This window comes from Ursus maritimus, unplaced genomic scaffold (genome assembly GCF_017311325.1).
Source record: "Ursus maritimus isolate PB19 unplaced genomic scaffold, ASM1731132v1 scaffold_32, whole genome shotgun sequence".
NCBI classification, from domain to species: Eukaryota; Metazoa; Chordata; class Mammalia; order Carnivora; family Ursidae; genus Ursus; species Ursus maritimus.
This window is the reverse complement of record NW_024425786.1, coordinates 7,749,445-7,761,522: the sequence shown is the minus strand read 5'-3', so window position 1 is coordinate 7,761,522 and position 12,078 is coordinate 7,749,445.

Sequence of the window (12,078 nt, the reverse complement as noted above, 5' to 3'; positions counted from 1 at the left end):
GGGCCAGTGTGGGGTTGAAGCTTTTCCAGCAGGGAACCCTCGTGGGGTTTGGGGCCAGTGGGCCCTGGAGCAATCTGCAAGGGCTACAGAAGGTTCCCCTTAAAGCACAAATGTGTAGTAGTTTGATCTGCTGGTCATGAGAGGGCCCAGGTGGGGGGGGGGCGGTGTGAGGCTCCGGATTTGTCTGGTCCTGACGGGTTAGGGACATGGGCTTCTGACGAGTCTCTCAACCTCCTGGGCCTCAGTTCCCTTCCAGTTCTAACGTTCTATGCAAATCTGGGACAACCTGTGCTCTGATCACTACCACCCTTGGGAGCTCCTTGTCCAGCCAGAGCTCCTTGCCATGCCCCTGGGACCGGGAGAAGGTGAAGGTTCTAGAAACAGAGTGGATTAGGATGAGCGCCCTGCTCCGTTTGCCCACGTTACAGCACGCCTGTTAGAAGCCCTCTGTCCCCACCTGCCCTCCTTCCGCCAGTCCTTATCCTAACCCTGAGTGTGTCTCCCCGTTCCCACTCCAGCTTTGGTGCTGGGTGACTCGGGGTGGGGGGGCCTCCTCCAGCAACAAGGAGGGTTGAGCCCCTGACTTCCCTCCGAGCAGAGCAGCTAGGGGATTGGGAAGCATCGCCTGCCCCCTTCTTGAGCTCTCTCTGCCTGACCCCCCCACTCTCTGCACCTGTGAGTCACTCATCTTGGGGGAGGGGGTGGAGCCCCAAAGCACTCTGCCCAGGAAAGGGGGAGGAGAGTCCTTCTCCTAGTGGCTCTTCTCCACGTCTTAAGGGCAAAGTTCTTCGTGCCTAGAGCCCAGGCACCCAGAGGTCATTTGGGTACAGCACTCCCCTGGCTGTGCCTGCAAGAACTTGGTGAGAGGCAGGGGCATGGCCGGACACCATGGGGGCCAGCCAGAGTCCCTGCCCTTTGTGCCCGCCATCTGCCCAGGAACCAGATCCCAGGAGACACAGGGCTAAAAGAGCATGTCTGGCCATAGCCCAGCGCCTCACCTCCACGTGTGGCTGTCAGCTGCTCACGTCAGCCCCCGCAGCTGGGATGTGGAGGAACGAGCCTGGGAGCCAGTGCCAGGGACCCAGCGGGGCTGCTCTCCCTGGGCCAGGGGCCAGTCTCTGGGCACGATCTGGTCCACGCTGCTGCTGGTGGGCACCAAGGTGGAGAGCGGCTACAGCAGAACTCAGATGCCCAGACAGGCCTGGGCAGGTTGGTTCACGGAGGCACAGGGAGGTGGGGAAGGCCAAGAGAAGGGTGAAGAGTGCTCTTAAGGTCCTCATGGTGTCCCCAAGTTGGCCCTTTGCTCTGCCCTGGTGGGAAGAACCTGAATTGGGGGTGCTGTACCCCAAACCACTCTGGGAATGAATCCTGTGCAGTGAGGAGAGAGCCGTGTGCGGTGGCTTCTCTTAGAAGGACAGGCATTGGTAGTGGGCAGGCGAGGGCCACAAGACTGGCCACGGGCTCTGAGATTGTAAGGTCAGAGAGAGAACCCCCCACAACATAGCCCAGGACAGCCCAAGGAGTCTGGGAGAGGGATGAAGTGAGGGCATTTGGGGGCTGGTAAGTCCGAGGCCCACCCAGCAGTACCTGGTACCTATCACCTGGCTGCCTTTTGAGGACTCACATGCATTGTGGCCTCCGAGTGCTCCCGCCCACCCTTCCTCCTCGGCTCCCAAGGCTTTAGGAAGAAGCAGCGTGTACTGGCCTTGTCCAGGTGGAGCCCCTCCTCTTTCCAGGGCTCCTCTCTGGCTCCCTGCCATCCCCTATAGCCAGGTGTCTGAGCCTCTAGGTGGAGCTTGTGGAGGGAGAACCAGAGAGGGTGAAGGATGACTGGCTTGACCTTGGACCAGCCCTCCAGGCCCGGCTCCCTGAGACCCTTTGTGAGTGAGGTCTCCCACCAGCGGGGGCCCACCCTGGCCTAGCCAGCCCCCTGCTTCCTCCCTTTACATGGGGCCCAGCGTGCATGGGGCTGGCTAATCTTCCCGCCGCCAAGAGCAGAGAAGAGTCTCTCTCCCCTGAGTCCTTACTCATGCTTCGTAGTGCTCCCTTGCTGCCGCCACCAAGGACACCGAGGGGCCCTTCCTGGACTGCCAAGGGTCAGGCTCACCCGGAGGGAGGGAGGCCTCCCAAGAGATGCTCTGGGACTCGAGGGCGGGAGGGCGTTTGGGTCTCAGTAGCCTAGACAGCTGAGGGCCCCAGGAGAAACCAGGGTTTGGGGGGTTGGGAGAAGCAGGAAGACCCAGATTTCCTAGATCTCACGGAGGCTGGACTCTCTGCCCTGCCTGCACCAGCCCCCAGCTTCAGGAGAGTTCTCAGGGGTATATGGTGCCCCAGCCACAGGAGCCAGGAGAGGTACCTGGCCGACTGGGAGAGGAGCCCAGAGTGGCTGGGGTCCAGCCCCAGGAACCCTTAACGGCAGGGTCTGGCGATGCCCACGGTGCTCCCCCAGCCAGGGCCGTGCCGGAGTTGGCTGGATGTAACCGAGGCACCGGGCTCCTGGAAGTGCCCGGGGCCACGCTGGGCTCTGGCAGGGCAAAGCCTCAGCCACCCGTATCGGTGGTTTCCTGCCGGCGTCAGGCCTTCTCTCCTGCTCATGAGGCACCCACCCCACTCCTCCAGATCCTGGGGGTGGGGGGTGCGGCTGGTGGCCCCCCCGCACAGCCCTGCGTGAACCTCCCAGGCCCTTCTTCCCCTCCCTCCGGTCTGGCCGCGCTTCCTCACCCTTCAGGCCTGAAGCCTCCCTGGCCCAGTCCCGGCCGCGTCCTCCGTCCCCCCTGGCTTCACAGTCGCATTTTGCTGCCAGCACAGGGCACTGAGAAACTGCTGGCACTGCCAAAAACCCTGTGTGCACTACGACTCCCCAAACATCCCTTTATTTTTATTGTTCTGTTAATTACTGTTTAAACTTTAATAAGTCACTTCGTCAGGAGGGGGGACCTGCCGTGAGCTTTTCTGTGCAAACATGGGCCCGGGAGTGACTCGGGTGTAATATAACCCTTTATGCGATGTGGGAATGTTTAGATTGTAACAGAAACTTGTTATTTTAATGACAGTTGGGGGGGGATCTGAACACAGAAGGGGAGGAGGGTGGGCTCCCCTTGGTCCCCACCGAAGGCTGGGGTGGCCTGGCGCAGCAGGGGTGCTCCCTTGCTGCCGCCACCAAGGACACCGAGGGGCCCTTCCTGGACTGCCAAGGGTCAGGCTCACCCGGAGGGAGGGAGGCCTCCCAAGAGATGCTCTGGGACTCGAGGGCGGGAGGGCGTTTGGGTCTCAGTAGCCTAGACAGCTGAGGGCCCCAGGAGAAACCAGGGTTTGGGGGGTTGGGAGAAGCAGGAAGACCCAGATTTCCTAGATCTCACGGAGGCTGGACTCTCTGCCCTGCCTGCACCAGCCCCCAGGTCCGGGAGGGAGCAGCCTTTCGCCCTCCCGAGGCAGGGACCCTGCCCGCAGTCACCAGCCAGTAGAAGGGCAGGCCCCACGTGCTCCATGGCGCTGTGTCAGACATGTCACTCGACGCCATCCTTTCAACAGGCTCATTTCAGATGAGGACTCTGGGGCCCAGAGCAGAGACCAGACTTAAAGTGGCAAGCTTTAAGAGGAGGACCAAGTTTCTAATGTCAGTTTGTCTGATCTGGTGCTGCCAAAGTCCCGGTCCCCAAGCGTGGATGGTATGGGAGGGCCAGGCACTGTCCCGCGATGGCAAGGCAGGGAAAGGCTCCAGGCACTGTGCTGGGGACCTGGATCATCTCCCTCAGCCCTTGGGCAGGGCTCACCCCTTGGGCCCCTCCTCCCACTCCCCATCTGGAGGAAGGGCTGCAGGTGAAGGGGACATGGAAGTAAGGGTTGTCCCCAAGCCTGGGCATAGGACACTTGTCCTCTTCCTCACAAGACCTGGCTCCATCTCAGGGAGTTGAGGCTCGGGCTCAGGGTGGGGGTGATGGTGGCCGGGCCGCCCCCCTCGCTCTGGTGTCCCCCATCCTCTTACCCAGAGGCACTCCTGTCCCAGACCCCCTTCTAGAGCAGGTGATACCTGGAGAGGGAGCTTTTTCCAGCATCTGTGGGTCTCCTGCTGGGGCGTGAGGACATCTGGGCCTGGTTTCCTACTTTGTCTTCACTCAGTCCCTCCCTCTGTCTATCCATCCATCCATCTATCCATCCACAGAGCTGAGCTTCTGCTCTGTGCTGGCACTGGGTCGCAAAATGGCATGAGCCCCGTGCTTGCCCTGGAGGGCCCATGCCTGGTGAGGCTACTGAAGGGGTATGGGGGGAGAGCCCAACAAGGGGGACTGTCCCCTGGCCTGCCCAGGTGCTCTTGGCCAGCCAAGGTAGAGACCCTTGCCCTCCCTCCGCTCTCTCCCCTCCCTCTGCGGGCTGCCCCCACAAGGGCCCCCTCCCCAACCCTCCAGTGGGCAGGGCCAGAGGTTCAGGGCCCGGGCTCCCTGGAGCTGGAGGCGAGAGCCCCCCAGATGGCAGCGGTGTGGGTCACGAATCGCTGAGGTTTTCCTTTTCCGAGCAGCGCGTTTCCCTAAATTGTCTTTGACTGCGTGCATGGGTAATGAAAGTTTATGCCCTTGTTAGAAGGACAGGCGGCCAGTTCTAGTGAGAACTGGGGCTGTCTCCCTGCCAGCCCCCCCGCAGCCCCCCTCCCCAGCAGGAGAGGGAGCAGGAGGAGCACAAGTGTGTGTGTGTGTGTGCCCGTGTGCGCGCACACACACACTCACCCCCCTCCCTGGTGGATAAGAAGGCTGTTAGGGGAAGGGAGAGGGGACAGGGAAAAAAAGAAAAAAAAATTTCCATATTTGTGTAAGTTGCTTTAAAAGCATTTTATCATGTCATAAAAAAGGGAAAGTACTCTCAGAAATTGATCCTCTCCGCCAGCCCATTGGACAGAAGGACGTTGGGATGTTAATGGCCATCCTGCTCCAGGGTGGCTTATTAAAAAATTTATACATAAATGCTTAAAATTGCATAAATTATTTAAAAAAAACCAACAAAGTAAGCAATTTGAATTCCCTCTTTTCCTCCCCTTCGCTTGGTCCCCCTTCTGCGACCCCCCTTTTCCGGCCCCTCGGCATGGTCCTCCCGTTCCCGGGGCCCCCCCGCCCCCCTCCTCAGGGCTCCCCTCCTGCTTCTTCCACTTCCCACCGCACCCCCAGCACCGTCCGCCCTGCCCTCCTCTGGGCTTTCCCAGCCTCACCCACAAATTAACGGAACAGCCGGCCCACCACCAAACACTCACATGCACACGCACTAATAAAAACACCACTAATAATGCCCCAAATCGCGAAATTAAATATTAAGGCCAGAGGAGGCGGACGTGGAGCGGAGCCGCTGCCACCGTAGCCGAACTTGGAGCTGATGAGTGTGTCTCTCACAGGCGTGGAATGTCACCCACACATCCCGGAGACTGGAGTGGGGAGTTTTATGATGGTTTTTCATTGATTTGTTTCCCCAGCGCAGCTGCCGACCTCTATTGAGGGACAAACATAATCAGCACTGACGCAAATTAGATGGTTATTCGTTTTGAAAATTGACAGAAAAACAATAAAAAAGATGAAATGCTCCCAAATCAATAGATATAATGAAATTCAAATAATCCGAGAGATGAGGTCTCCATGGCAACTGATAATGTGGAAAAGAAAACAATTTAATAAAGGACAGACACACTTTGAAAACAGATTGGGCCCAGGGAGGGGGGCGGGCTGGCGGGCGGAGGGCTGGAGCGGGCTGGCGAGTGAAGGATCACTGTCCGTCCCAAGGACACCCGCCATAATTAAGCGAGGCTTTCGGCCCCAGAAAGTGCAGATTCAGGTTTTAATACACAAAATTATTTCAGGAGCAGTGAATCGGAAAGTCGTTTGTAATGACCTTCCTGAGAGGCCCGGGCGCGGGGCATGTTGGAGGCTGGGCGGCCGGGCCGGCTGAGTTATGGCATATTTGTGTTTTTATAGTGCGGAGGGGAGGGGGTGGGGGGAGGGGGGAGAAGGTTAAACAGTATTTACAGCTCAGTTGTTTTCAGAGAGGAAAGAGAAATAGAGTTCACGGGAGATGCGGCGGGCAGGCGGGCGGGTGAGCCGGGAGGCCTCTGGGGCCAGGTGGGAGAGGTGGGCCCCGGGCAGGCCTTCCCCCCTCAGGCCGCCTTGCCTGGCCTTGGGCATCCGCAGAGGAGGCCACGAGAGGCCTCTCCCGCTCCGCTGCCTGGTGTGGCCCAGCTCGTGGGTCCTTGCGGGTCCAGGTCCTCTCCGGGGATGGGGGTGGGCGCCTGTGTCCAAGCCGCCTGCGCATCCGGCCGCACCTACTGGAGTAAAAAGGTGGGGCATCCCTGTGGACAGGTGGCTCTGGGCGCTCACCGAGCCTTGCCACCCTCCGAGGCGGCTGGTCAGTCCTTCGGATGGTGCCACCCTTCTTGAGTCCTGTGCTGTGTCGGCAGGACTGGCGGAGACGTGGGACCACTGCGTGCCTCCCTGCTGCTTTCCTTGGCTCCACCTCCCCGCTGAACGCTTACCTTGCCACACAGAAGGGGAAAGCTTGGTCCTTTGGGTTTGCAGAGGCAGGGGCCACAGAGAGTGGAGGGGACCAAGCGGAGCCCCTGCCTGGCCCTCCAGAGCCCCTTCCCCAGGCAGGGCATCTCAGGCATGAGCGCCCAGCCCTGGGGGGGGGCATTGGAGGCTCCCCGCCCTTGGGCTCTGATTCCCTTTTCGGCTGCAGGAGCCCTGTTTATGCTCTGTTATCATGACCACACGCGGCACGGCTGGTTTCCGGGCCGCTCTGCATGTGCACGTGTGACTTCTAATATGATTGTACAAGTACGGAGACGCCCGAGTGTGTGTGCGCGTGCACAGTCTGTGTGTGCGCTGTGTGTGTGTTTTAAATCTCCCCTGGGTGGTAGCTCTTTTTTTCTCCCCTTCCTGTTTGGCTGTGACCTGGGGGAGATTGATAGCCAGCCTGTGCGGTGGATGCTAACAGTTCCCCTGATTTATAGAGTTACTTACGCTAAGTGAGGCCACTTAGACGCGTCTGGATAGTAAACCTTTTAACTGGACTAAAAAATCATAATAAATAAATAAACAAAGGGGGGCAAGTAGGGCCCGGTGGCCGGGGCCCCCCCACTTCCCGTCTTAGCGCTGTTGGGGACCAAGGGACCTGGCCGAGAGCCCTGGGGAGCAGTGGCCACTGCTCCCACCCACAGAAGGTGGGCAGCCCTTCTGTTCCGAGCTGGGAGCGGGCTCAGGCCCAAGCCCCAAGAGAGGACACCCTCTCCTAGGGGACAGGTGCTGGCTGGGGAAGGGAGTCACAGCTGGAGAAGGTAGAAGATAGGGGAGTGAACTGTGCTGGCAGTGGGGGCGAGGAGAGTGGTGGGAGGGATGGTCAGGGAGCTTGGGGGGAGCAGGGGATGGGGCACCTGTCTCTAGGGGGACCTTTCCTGGCTCCCCAGCCTCGCGGCCCCTGTGGGCACCTGGACTTTTCACCACAGTGATTGCACTTGTAATTACGTGAACGTCTGCCTCCTCGTCTAAATTTGAGCTGGCCGGGATGGCAGGAACCAGGACAGTCTGTCTTGCTCACATCGTATCCTGAGGTTAAGCCCAGAGCCTGGCCTATAGAAGCAGCTCAGAGGGGGTGTTGAACAAACATAGACACATCCCCCCAAAACTGGGGCTTGTAGCCCATCAAGTTCAAGTTCTTAGGGATGACAGGGTGGAGGTTCCAACATCGCCACCACCCTGATTGGGAGGCTGTGGGAGGCGTGTGTGGGGTGTTAGACCGTGACCTTGGACATCTGAGCCCCGTGGGAGTCCAGTTCCAGCACTGATGCTGTGTGACTGTGGGCAGTTACCATTCTCACCAAGCTCTGCTTCCTCATCTGGAAAGGGGGACAGGTCAAGGCCTCATGGGGATGTTGTGGGGAGGGGAGGGTCACTGAAGCGACACCATGAAGTGCCCAGTGCGGTCCCTGGCACAAGGGAGGTAATTTGGAGGGCGCCAGCTGCCCTCTCACTCCGGGCTGTGGGACAGGGCAGCCACCAGTGGCCTGGCAGTGTCTGTGGCCCCTGAGCCACCTGGCCACAGGCAGGTGGGCCCTGGAGCATCCCCACCCCAGGGGACGGGTGCCTGGCCCCTGCCTCCCCACCTCCTGATATACAGCGGGCATTAGGCTGCCCAAAGGGGACACTGCATCCTTAGGAAGAAATATGTCCTCATTTTTCTTAAACACCGTTTCCACTGAGTGAAATGTTTAGAAGGGACGCACAGGGAGAACTTTATTTCCTACCAGGGAGTTCAGAGCCACCAGGCAGAGCCCATAAAGCACTGGGAGCCTGGTAGCTGACAGGCCGCCCGGCCCCGAAACACATTACTCACGAGTGGGGGGGGGGGCCTGCCAGGCCTGCCCAGCCCCCAGGGACTGCCCCCCCCCCCACATGGCAGGACAAGCAACTTGGAGACCCAGGCAGTGGGCGCTGGGCACTGGAGCTTCTCATCCCCTTGAACAGGGGCTGCGCAGGTCAGGGGAGGCCCTGGCCCCAACCTGGCCAGGAGGTGGAGCCGTTCCAGCCACCCCCAACCCCTTAGTCCCCAGAGATCAGGGACCAGGGGCCCAGGTGCAGCTACAGGAGCCCCCCTGTCTCCCCCGTAACTGGCAGGAGCCCTGGCCTCCTCAGCCTTTGGAGGGAGTGATGAGATTCCTGCCATAACGGGCCCTTCTCCCGAGGCCCTCCCTTCATTTGATTTCTGAAGCTGGCTGATTTGAATATTTATAAATATCAGTAAATTATTTATTGTAGCAATCTGCTGCACCATTTTACCCATTGCAGTTAACACTTTAGGGGGCTCCGTGTTATGGGAACCGGGAGTGGGGGTGAGGAAAAGACGGGGCAGAGAGGCCTGGGACTTCCTACAGCCCACCCAAGAGCCTGAACTGGGGCCATGATGGCCGCTCCAGGGCCTTGCTGAGCCCGGGACCTTTGTGAGCCCAGGCTCTGGGGTGTCTTCGTGGCTCAGGATCAGTTGCCTCTTCTATCGGATGGGCTGATGGCAGTCCCTGCTTCACTGGGTCATCCTGAGCGTATCATGAGATAGTACCCAGAAATGTACATGGAAGGTCCGGTTTCTGCCCCACCTGCCTGCCACCAGCATCTACACATCTCAGAGAGGAGAGCTGCTTGCAGGTGGGCTGATGGAGTTTGGAGCCCCGGGAGAGAAGGTTCAGACCCTGGGAGCTGATGAGGGGGGTGTTTGTTGCTGAGGGGACGGCCTGCCCACGGCCAGGCCCCCCAGGCTCTCTGGTCTCCCCTCTCTCTCCTGGGCCGGGTGAGGTTTCCACGTCTTGGGATCTTGTGCCTAGATGTGCCCCACACCTGCTTGCTTGTCCCCCCCCAGGGTTCAGCTGCCTTTTCTCAGGTCCTTGCTTTCCAGAACCCTCCCACCTTGCCGTCCTGTGGCCCTTTCATGGGGCGAGAGCTGCCCAGGGCCCTGAGCTAGCCAGGGGGAGAGCCAGGCTGTGCCCTGGTGCTGGGCCACCTCCTGAAGCTCACCCCACGGGGCCGGGGGCTAGAGGCTGGGAGAGCCGCTGAGCTTGCTGCCTGCGTGCAGGCCCTGGCTGCTCCTTCCCCCGGGGCCTGACGGGGCCCACCTCAGCTGCCTTGCCCCTTGCCTCCTTTCTGGAGCCCGTCCCTGAGTAAGCAGTGCAGGAGTCCCCTGCCTTCCCACCCTCTGGCCCAAGCCTGCCTCCTGGGCAGTATTGTTCCCAGAGGAAGTGTCCAGTGTAAATAGAGCAGCGGGCAGGCTGGTGGCGGGAAGGAGATGAAAGGGGCAGTGACAGGGCCGGGGACGGATGGCTTCCTCCCATTGAGGCCTGGCCACGGCGTTTATATTTTAGGGAAGAAAGTCGGGGGAATGTTTACATGGACAGGAGCCTGGGGTCAGACCACGAGGGGGGTAGTCTGTATGTCCCAGGGCCCTGATGGAGGGGGAGGGGAGAAGGGCTCCGCAGAGTGGGCCGGAAGGCGGATGGGCAGGCAACTTGGACCTTAGCTCTTTCATACTCCCTACCGCTGCCCTAGCCTCTGCCTCCTGCCCTGCACCCCAGGCCCACACACCTTCTCCACCTCTACCCCTGGGACCTGCAGTAGAGTCAGAGGGAGGGCAACATCTGGAAGGCAGGTGGGCTGGGGCAGAGCAGCGGCTGGAGGGCAGGTGTGGGGGTGGAGGCGGAGCAAAGGGGCCTGTGGGCTGGGGGTGGGCCCTGGGTGCACAGCTGCAGCGCAGCTGGTGGGGGCCCAGGAGGGACCGAGCCAGGCACACGGCCGAGACCAGGGGCGGGTGGGCTGGACTGGGTGGGCCCAAGTGCCGGGAGGCTCCAGGATGGGTGGGAGCCCAGAGAGGGGGTGTCACCAGCAGCAAGGGCAGCCCTGGGAGCTTCTGCTTCCCTCTTCCCTGGGATAAATATTTATAGATCCATTTGCTGTCTGCCATACACACTTGGCTGCTTACCTCCTGGTAAAAATAGAGCAGGCTCCCCTACTCCCCCCTTCCCTTCCCCACTAGGGCAGGGGACAGAGGGGGCCAGGTGAGGCCTGCTGCCTGTAGTTCTGTTGGAGGAAACTTGGTGTCGTGCAGCCTGGCGGCTGGCCCAGCAGTTGGGTGGGATGGCGTGACTAGGGGACCCATCGCTGTGCTTTGAGGAGGAACCCATGTCAGTGCTTGGAGACTTGGGTGGAGGCAGCACAGACTTGGAGGTGTGGGTCAACTTGGGCAGAGCGGGCCCCTGGCCTGGGCAAGGGTGGGGCCCAGCAGAGCCAGGGCCCCAGGACCGGGAGGACTGGTGTGAGCCAAGCAGAGCCTTCGCTGGCAGTGCGCTGCCTGGACTGGGCTAGGTCGCCGGGCCGCTGGGCCAAGTGAGGCCATGTGCACTGGCAGCCGGCTTCAGGGCAGGTCTGGGGCATCGTACAGCCGCCCGTGTGCAAAAGCCTGGTCTCCTTGCGGGACAGGGTCCCCAGGCAGGCCCAGGTGTGGTCATCCTGTCTGAGCATGCCTCTCAGGGGCTTCGAGGTGTGGGGGTTTTTAGGGTGTTGACCCGTTATAGGGAAGCTCCTTCCTCCCACGGCCCTGGGAGCAGAGCCCCTGCCCCAGCTTCTTACCTCTGTAGGTGGGAACTCAGACATGTGCATTCCTCTGCTGAGGTACGCGCGAGGGAGCCCTGCCACTGAGGGGCCCCAGTGGGGTCCCCTGTGCCCAAAACCAATGTGGGCTGAGCCTCTCTGCCAAGCCTACCACGGGGTCTGGCATGCAACGGGAGCTGACTAAATGGATGGATGGAAAGGTGGACAGACAGACAGATATGCCAGCATGTATATGTGTGTCCACCCTTGGCCTTTGTGGCAGGGCCCAGGTTGTGTGGTGAGGGGACTTGCCGTGCACCATCCCCCCACCCCCACCCCAGACCCTGGGTGACCCGTTCAGCAGCCGTGAGGGAGGTGGTGAGACCTCGGGCAGCCTGAGTTAGAGTTTCTGTCGGCTGTCACGTGCAGGGCTTCGGCACCGCGACTGCAGCTTTGGGGCTCTCTGTTGGGGATCCGAGGAATCCCGACCCCGTCCAGCTGTGGCTTCTCCGGGCCAGGAAGTGGGCTTCCCAGAATCAGCCGGGCCTTCTAGGGCCACAGGAGCCGGCCGAGGCCGAGAAGGCACAGTGAGATCCCGGACAGGGATGAGCGCTTCTCAGGGGGACTGTGAGGAGCTCTGCCCTTGAATGGCCCTCACTGAGGCTTGTGGAAAGGAAATGGCCAGAGAATTCGAGCGGGTCTGTGAAGGGGAGGGGAGAGAGGAAAAACAGGCCTTCGGAGGCCCTGGGTGGCTAGGAGAGAAGGAAGAGATCTCGGGGCTCTCCAGGGAGCAGAGGTAGGAGTCCGGTGGGGCCCAGGGACCAGGTCTGGCCGAGTGGTGCCAGGGATGAGACGCTCAGGTGGAGAAGGGTGCCCGCCCCCGTGGCTGGGACAGGAAGGCAGGAGGTGGATGCTGGCTGCTCCCTGGCTCTCTGCGGTCACCTCCCTGTGTGGCAGGCCACGGGGGGGGGGGGGGGGG